The sequence below is a fragment of the Alexandromys fortis genome, unplaced genomic scaffold (genome assembly GCF_014885135.2).
Source record: "Alexandromys fortis isolate MF-2015 unplaced genomic scaffold, M_Fortis_MF-2015_v1.1 scaffold_43, whole genome shotgun sequence".
Lineage (NCBI taxonomy): Eukaryota > Metazoa > Chordata > Mammalia > Rodentia > Cricetidae > Alexandromys > Alexandromys fortis.
In genome coordinates this window covers 10,018,775-10,027,639 of record NW_026067928.1, presented here as the reverse complement: position 1 = coordinate 10,027,639, position 8,865 = coordinate 10,018,775, and positions in this window count along the sequence as shown.

Sequence of the window (8,865 nt, the reverse complement as noted above, 5' to 3'; positions counted from 1 at the left end):
AATATTATGTCACTTTCCAACGAGAAATATATAATTTAGCATTTAATTAAAAATAGCTGATATTTGTATTGAGTTCTGTAATTATATTTCCATATTATTACTTCTACAGACAAAACACTAATAATAGTAAAATTCTAGAGATTATTAATCCTTAAAGGCATTGCAGTGAGTCAGTGGCAATCTGGCAAAGAATTATTTTGACTGGGGATGACCTAATCAGTTCAAGATATTTTAAGTGGATGTATAATTTAGAATGAATACACAAAAATGGATAAGAAATGTGACCTCTCATATAGATATACTTACTGATTATACAAGAGCTATGCTCTGATAACACAAAATCTGAAACAGAGATTATATATTAAATGGTCTTTCCCAAAAATATAAGACATATTCATAATTAAATCTGTTTCATTATCAAGTCCACCCTTTACAGCATAAATGCTCAAGTTTGAAAGAGAAAGAAAGACTTTTGCTATGATTTTAAAAAGTTAAATATTTAGGTGAAGTTATCCATATCTACTAAATGACACATTAATATGAGCAAATTAATTGGATGTATATTCATGAAGACAGCACAGTTTTTAATGTTTATATTATTACAAAAAAATTAATATGTGTTTCTATGATGTGCATTTGAGTTGAGAGAACTGGAAGGTCCCAGACAAGACTTTGGTTGTTAGCTGGCAATCCTGGGTGCTGATTCAACCTTGCTGTAGACAAATTCTGTTTTATCTCCAGCCTTTATTCAACTTATTTGATGTTTGATGATCTGTTGTAGGAACTCTTTATGTATTCGCAATATGAAACATCATGGGATTTGCTGGCACACCCTTCTCATTCTGCATCTTAACCATTATCCGCTGTTTCATTTCTGCATAAGTCAAATTTATGATAACCTCATGTTTCAATTTTTTCTCCTATGTGTTTTCAGTGTTCTTTCAAATAATTTATTTATATATACTGTCAGGAAATTGTTCTACTCATTTCCCCAAATATTTTAAAACTGGGAGTATTTGCTTATAACTGTAACTCAATTGGGCTTCATTTCTGTATGTGGTGGGGTAAGGATCTAAGTACACTCCATTGCATATGAATTTCTTTGAATCCTTCTTATCCTTATTAAAGATTATTTCATCAAGAAAGCATGAACTTAGTGTCTCTATTACCTTCTGTTCATCTAATCTATGTCTTTAGGCCTACTATACAACTGTAGTCTGAAATAAGAAACCAAGACACTTCAATCTTGGCTTATCTTTGTTAAAACTGTTGGTTTATATTAAAATATCTAGAGATTCTATATCAGGTTCAATGTTTATTCTATGAGATTGTATGTACAAATTTCCTTGGGTGACATAGATATTGTAACAGTATTAAGTTCTCTAATACTTAGATGTGTACCTTCCAAACATTTCAATCATCTTTAACTATATTCAATTTTGGATAATTATAAGTATAAATATATAATATGTCCTTGGATATGTGTGCTCATAAATTTAAAAATTTTAGTGAAGGCAAATGAAATGAAGTTCTTAAATTTCATATTTAATTACCCACTGAATAGAAACACAACAAAATTCTATCTCCATATTTTTTGAAACTGAATGTTTCCTGAATTAAATTTGTTGCAAGCACTTTTATACTTGATACTAATTTCTTATCAAGTAAATTCATAAATTTATTTATTTATTTTTTAACTGTGAGTAAACTTTTTATACCCAACTGCTAACATTCACTGTGCTAAGAACACATAGCAGCTCTTGAAAAAGAGAAACCCTACAGCTTAGAATCGGAATGCAAGTGTAGCCTACAGCCCTCTGGCAGGGTTTATAAATTCAAAAACTTTTTTTCCTTTTTTTTATTTTTTTTTATTTTTTATTTTTTTTTTAAAATTACCGCCTCCTCCCTGTTTCCATTTCCCTTTCCCTCCTCCCACACATCTCCCCCTCCCCCCACTCCCCTATAAATTTATTTATTTATTTAGAGTAATTCTTAGTTTAGATGTAAAGTAAAGAGATTATTGCATTTGTTCATGCAATTATTCCTTTTATTCAAATTAGTTACCTCTCACAGAGCATCGTTTTATATTCTCTATATCCTATGCTTGATTCTCTTTCTTCCATAAGATAGATCTTATTCAGCTTTATTGTCTCATGTATTACTTCTGTTTCACTACCCCACCTCCTCAATATCTATTCTATCTATTTCATTATCCTGTTCTTAATTTCTCTAGCTATAAGACATACACAGTGTCTTGGTTAGGGCTACTATTGCTTCAGCAAAACCTCATGAACTAAAAGTAAGTTTGGGAGGAAAGGCTTTATTTGGCTTACACTTCCATATTTTTGTTGATCACTCAAAGAAGTCATGACACAAAAATCAAACAGGGCAGAATCCTGGGGAGACCACATAGAAGTATTGCTAACAGCTTTGATTCACATTGCTTTATCAGACTACTTTTTTAAGAACCCTGGACTACCAACCCATATATTGCACTACCCACAGTGGGCTGGGCCTTTCCTCAATGATTATCAAGTGAGAAATGTTTACAGCTGAATCTCATCGAGGCATTTTCTCAACTGATACTGCCTTCCTATTTGATTACTAGCGTGTGTCACACACGAGTCAGTACACACACACACACATGCACACAAGCTCTTTCATATTATATTATATTATTAAATTATATTATATGTAATTTTAACTCTAGGTTTTTCATATAAGAGGTACTCCCGATTATTCCTTAGATTTTAAATTTCACTACAGAGACATTAGCATCTTCATGCTCATTAGTGTTTTATTTACAATACCTAAAACATGGAATCAGAGTGGATGCCTATCTGGAAATGAGTGGGTATGAAAAAGGAGGTATGCATACACAATGGAATATTCCACAAAGGTAAAACAAAATGAAAGTATGAATATGCAGAGAGAGAGTTGAAAGCAAATAAAATTATACCAAATGAGATAACTGAGACACAGGGAGATAAATGCCATATATGCTCTCTTGTATCTAGAGTTTAGTTTCAAATATTTTGTTTTGTGTGCTTAACTTATGCAGGAGAATTGCTTGTATCCTGTCAATCATGTTATAAATAAACACTGATTGGCCGGGCAGGAAATATAGGCGGGAAAACCAGACAGGAAGTAGAAATTATGTAACTAGAACAGGAGAATTCTGGGAAGGAGGAAGTTGATTCCACTCCTGCCCAGACCACCAAAGCAGCAGGATGTGAGCTGACAGCTGAAAAAAGGTATTGAGTCACGTGGCTAACATGGATCAGAAAAATGGGTTAATCAAGATGTGAGAGTTAGCTAGTGAGAGGCTAGAGGTAATGGGCCAATCAGCTTATAATTTATGGAGACCTATGTGTGATTTTCCTTGGGGCAAAACAGTTGTGCAGTACTGCATGGGACAGAAACCCAAACAACAAACAAGCCAGGCCCGTCCATGTTGCAAACTTATAGAAAAATTGGAAGCCAGGGAACTAGAAAGTTGCCTTTTTGAGGAGGGAGAAGTTAATGAAGGAGGAAGAAGGTCAACTACCACAAAACTGAGAGACACTGAAGAATAGAGGCAGTTGAGTAAAGAATGAGAAGTGTGGAGAAATGTTGTCTTCCTGACATGTCATGGCTATTGCCATCAGTTCACTTCACTGTAGTAGTCCATACCTACATAAGACCTACAGAAAACCAAGCCATCTTAAAGTTCCTTCATATACGGGAAAAGGGATCCCCAAGCCCAACCCACTACTGAGGCAGTATTAACAGTTGGTATTTGCTTGGTGGGTTCTTTTTTAGGATTTGGCTGCTGGTTAGTTCCCCTAATTCCAGTGGATGTACTAACATCAATAGGCTTAATAGCAGCAGTAGCTAGATTTACTGAGTTATAAAAATATTAATAAAGACTGGAGCTTGAAGGGAAGCATGTTGGGTTGCTTTGAGGTAAGTCAGAGAAGCAAATGCCAAGTAGTTACTATTATATTTCATTTGATTATGTATGAAATTATGTAAAATAATGAAAACAAATGTAAAAGAGAGAATAAACTATTGTTTTTATGACTTGTATTTTATATATAACATAATAATCTTAATTATGTCCACTCACCAAGAATTGTCATGAATTTATCTTTAAGACTGCACAATATTCAATTTTCTATATATACCATATTTTCCTTACTTATCAATCTGTTGATGAACACAAGGCTACTTGCATTTCTGGGCTACTATGAATACTGAAACAATTAACATGATTGTGCTAAGTATATACTTAGACTTACAGTATTTTTGATATGTAACTAACGAATGGTATAGAAAGGTAATATGATAGTTCTAGTTTTAGTTTTCTTTAGAAACCATTATTGTGATATTCACAGAGAGTGACTGCAGCCAGTTATATTTCCATGAGCAGTGAATAATGACACACATTTTCACTTGAGTGTATTGCCCCCCTCTTTCTTTCATGATTACAGCCATTCTGACTAGGATGAGATGAATTCTGAAAGCTATTTAATTTCCATTCTTCTGATCATCAGGGCTTTTTAATACTTTTAAAAATATCACTGGCAATTTGTATTTCTTCTTTTTATAACTTTTTAACAGCTAATTAGCTCAATAATTGTGTAAATTTGCAGTTCATTGTGTTTCCTTCACCTCAACACTCACCCCCTGATTGAAGCAGAACTAGCAATGCTATTTTTTTCTATACATTGCCTCGTCAATGTCGTGATTGCTTCTATTCCTGTAGCAAGTGGGGTTTTTTTTTGTTATTTGTTTTTTTTAACTTCATATAATCTCATTAGACAATTTTGTAGCACATCTAATTGGTCTTAAGAATTAAAATCCAGTGTCAGATATTAGTGGGTGGATGCTGAAAAATCAGAGAAGCAGGGCAGCTAATCACTTGGTCTTCCCTCTACAAAATCCTTGAACTGAATGGGTTATCCTGTCTCCACAAATCCTCAGACAGAATTGCTGGGATTTAAATGTATGAGCCACCATCACCTGGCTTTGTTTCCCAGGGTGGCCTTGAACTCACAGAGATCCATCTGCCTCTCCTGAGTTCTGGGATTAAAGGTGTGTGCCACCACTGCCTGTCCTTTATGACTAACTAGTGTGGCTAGCTCTGCACTCTGATCTTCAGTCAAGCTTTATTTGTTCAAGCACAAACAAAGTATCACCACACAATATTTCTGGGTTGGACATGGTGGGGAGGAAGTAGATTGGAGGGTATGTGGGGGGATAGGAACATGAGGGATTAGGATGATAGAGTTGAGTATGGGAATGAGAAGAGTAAAGAAAGAGATATCTTGATAGAGGGGGGCATTGTGGGGTTAGGAAGAGACATGGTGCCAGGGAAAGTCCCAGGAATCCACAAAGATGACCTCAGCTAGAACTCCTAGCACTAGTGGAAAGGATGCCTGAACTGACCTTCCCCTGTAATCAGAGTAGTGACTACCCTAATTGTCATCATGGAGCTTTGTCCTGTCCCTTTGGTGGGATGCTTTGTTTAGCTTTCATCCAGTGGGGAGGAGCTTGGTCCTGCCTCAACTTGATATGGTTGATTCTCTTGGGAGGCCTTACCCCATTTGAATGGAATGGAGGAGGAGTGATTTGGGGGAGGGGAATGAAAGGAAGGCCTGGGGAGGGAAGAGAACAGGAGGAGAGGAAGGAGGGGAAACTGTTTCTTGGTAAAAGTTAATTAAAAGTGTTTAGCTTCCATTTTCAAAAACAAATTACCTAGCTTATTTTTGTAGTATTTTTTCCCTGTGGTTCTCTACAAGATGCTTCAAAATTCTCGATCTTAGCAAAAGCATTGATAAAACAGAAATTGATTGATTTGTAGTGTGAGAGCTATAGGTCTAGTTTTGTTCTTCTGTATGTAGAAATGTAGTTTTACAGCATTATTTGTCACGGAATCTGGACATCTCTGAAAATGAATATAAAAATAAAATTATGCAGACTGAACAGGTTAGGAATATCTATAGATATACACCTCTCTATATATGCATACAATAAATGTTAAAGAATGAAGGAGTCTCAAATTTGAAAAAGAAAAAAGTAGGGTATATGGGAGGATTCAGATGGAGTTAAAGTTGTAATTAAATTACAACCCCCAAAATAAAAAAAAAAAAGAACCTATCTTTTCCAGAACATGTTTTACATAACTTTGCTTATATTAGATAATGTAGCTATGGATGAAGGTTTATTTATGGGTGCTCTTCACTGTTCCATTGGATTTCATAGGTATTTTTCTGTCTACCTATAAACGTCTTGTTACTGTGACTTAGAATCAACTTGCAGGCAGCAGTTGTGATACCTCTGGTTTCCTCATTCTGTTAGAGGTTATCTTGCCTCCTCTAGTACTTTTGTGCTTGCATAAAAAGTTTTATTTGTTTTATTTTTAAGCAGACTATCTTTTGGATTTTCATAAAAATTTTATTAATTTGTAGTCTGATTTTGGTACTACAGCTATTTTTTAACAGTATTACTCCAGTTAATTCCATCTTGCAATAAATTTCTCCAGTGTAATAATATTTTCATGGTACAAATCTCTCCTCGGTTAGGGTTATTCCTTGATAATTTTAATATCTTTTGAATGGGATTCTCCTCATTCTCAAAATCTTTCTAGACAAATTGATAATTTTTACCCATAAAACTAATGATTTTTATGAGTTAGTTTTGTATCCTGCTGTTTTGTTGAAAGTGATTCTCTATTCAAAAATATTATCTAATGCAGTCTTCAGGGTTGTAAAATAAGTCAAATTAAAATTATTTATTTCAATATGTACATCCAATTTTACTCTTTCTACTGTTTTAGCCTCAGCATTACAAAATCAGTTTTGGAGATTTGTAGTCTTATCAGCAAAATAATTTAGTAATATATTTAAAAGAGAACATTTATTGGCGTTAAGGGGAAACAACAGAACAGGAAACAAGATCTCAAGGCTTTGGGGATGGGAGGAAGAAAAGAGTTATGCCTCCATATGTTAGAGTGAAAAGATACAGTTTCAGAGGCAGAGTGGGCACATAATGATAAAGAAAGCGAAACACTGGGGATTTCTCAGGGACTTTGTTCCTTGTTACTTTTTGAAGGATCTTCAAATTGCTCTTCTCTGAAGAGAATGTGTGACCCATGCTCAGTAAAAATATCCAGCCATTGTGAACCAACAGGAGAGAAATATTTAGCTTTAAAAGTATTTGGTTTAAGCTATCTGTCAGCAAGATTCATAACTTTGTGTTTCAAAACTTGGGATATAGCTTAAACGTTGAGGAAGAATGTTGCTATTTATTGTTATCACCTGTAATTTGGTTTGGGGGCCAAAAGGAACAGCTATTACACTTATTGTCTACTTTATCCTGCAGCATTTCCCTAACTTGTTATAATCACAGCTTACCTGAAAAAGCAACTTGAAATTTATTTTGGCTCAGTGTAAAGATTCAGGCCACCATAGAAGGGAAGTCATGGCAGCAGAAGTGTGAGACATATGGCCATATTGCATATGCAATTAGAGGACTGAGAGAGAAGCATGCTGTTCTCAGTTCATTTTCTCCTTTTAATTCAGTCCAGGACTCCAACCCATGGAATGGTGTACCCACAGTTATGGTGGTCTTCTCAACTCAATTATTTTAACCTAAAATACCCCACAGAGCTATGCCCAAAGTTTTGTTTTTAGGTGATTCATTGTTAAGGGAAAATCAGTATTAACATCACAATCCTTAAGTTTTCTGGTAACATGAAAGCACTGCTCCTGTTCATCTATACCATGGCAAGTAGTTAAAGCATCCTGTGCATCTTGATCACTCACTGAAAGTCCACAGAAATTAGAAATCACCGACAAGTTGCTTGGATATTAAAAACTATAATGTTGGAGCAGATGGAGGGAGAACACGAGCAAGGATGTCAGGACCACGGGGGGTGCACCCACCCACTGAGACAGTGGGGGCTGATCTATTGGGAGCTCACCAAGGCCAGCTGGACTGTGACTGAAAAAGCATGGGATAAAACCGGACTCTCTGATCATGGCGAACAATGAGGACAGATGAGAAGCCAAGGTCAATGGCAAGGGGTTCTGATCCTACTTCATGTTCCGGCTTGGTGGGAGCCTAGCCAGTTTGGATGTTCGCCTTCCTAGACATGGACGGAGCGGGGAGGACCTTGGACTTTCCACAGGGCAGGGAACCATGACTGCTCTTTGGATTAGAGAGGGAGGGGGAGAGTAGTGGGGGGAGGGGGAGAAGAGTGGGGGGAGGGGGAGGGAAATGTGAGGTGGGAGGGGGCGGAAACTTTTTTTTCTTATTCTCAATAAATAAATAAATAAATAAATAAAAACTATAATGTTTGATATTTGCTTATTTTTTCATTTAAAAAATTCTCTATCTTTTTATTTAAGTGTCTATTAATTATGACTCATATGAAACAGACACTGTAACAATTTGTACGTTTGAAAGGGTACTTAAGTAGTAGAAGATAATAGGGAAATTCTTCAAAAGTCTTTGGAGTTCAGCTACTACTAACAAAGAGGAAATATACAGGAAAAAGCACCAAGCACATATGATCAAAATTTATGAAAACATATTTTAAATGAAGGGAATAAGAAAATTCAAGCATAAGAAACATGATTTAAAAGAAAATAATAAATAATAATTTAACCTGTAAACCTTTATTAATGTCTTAAAAATAGAAATTTCAAATGAAGATCTACAGAAATAGCTATTCCAAATCATGGAATTGCATAATGGTTTCTTTTGATCAAGTACACAATGTCCCAGTTAGATTTCCTTCACTTAAAATTTTTTCATATATATATTGTTCTTACACTTCTTGGTTCTCTTTTCCATTCATCATTCTCTCCCAATACCTTA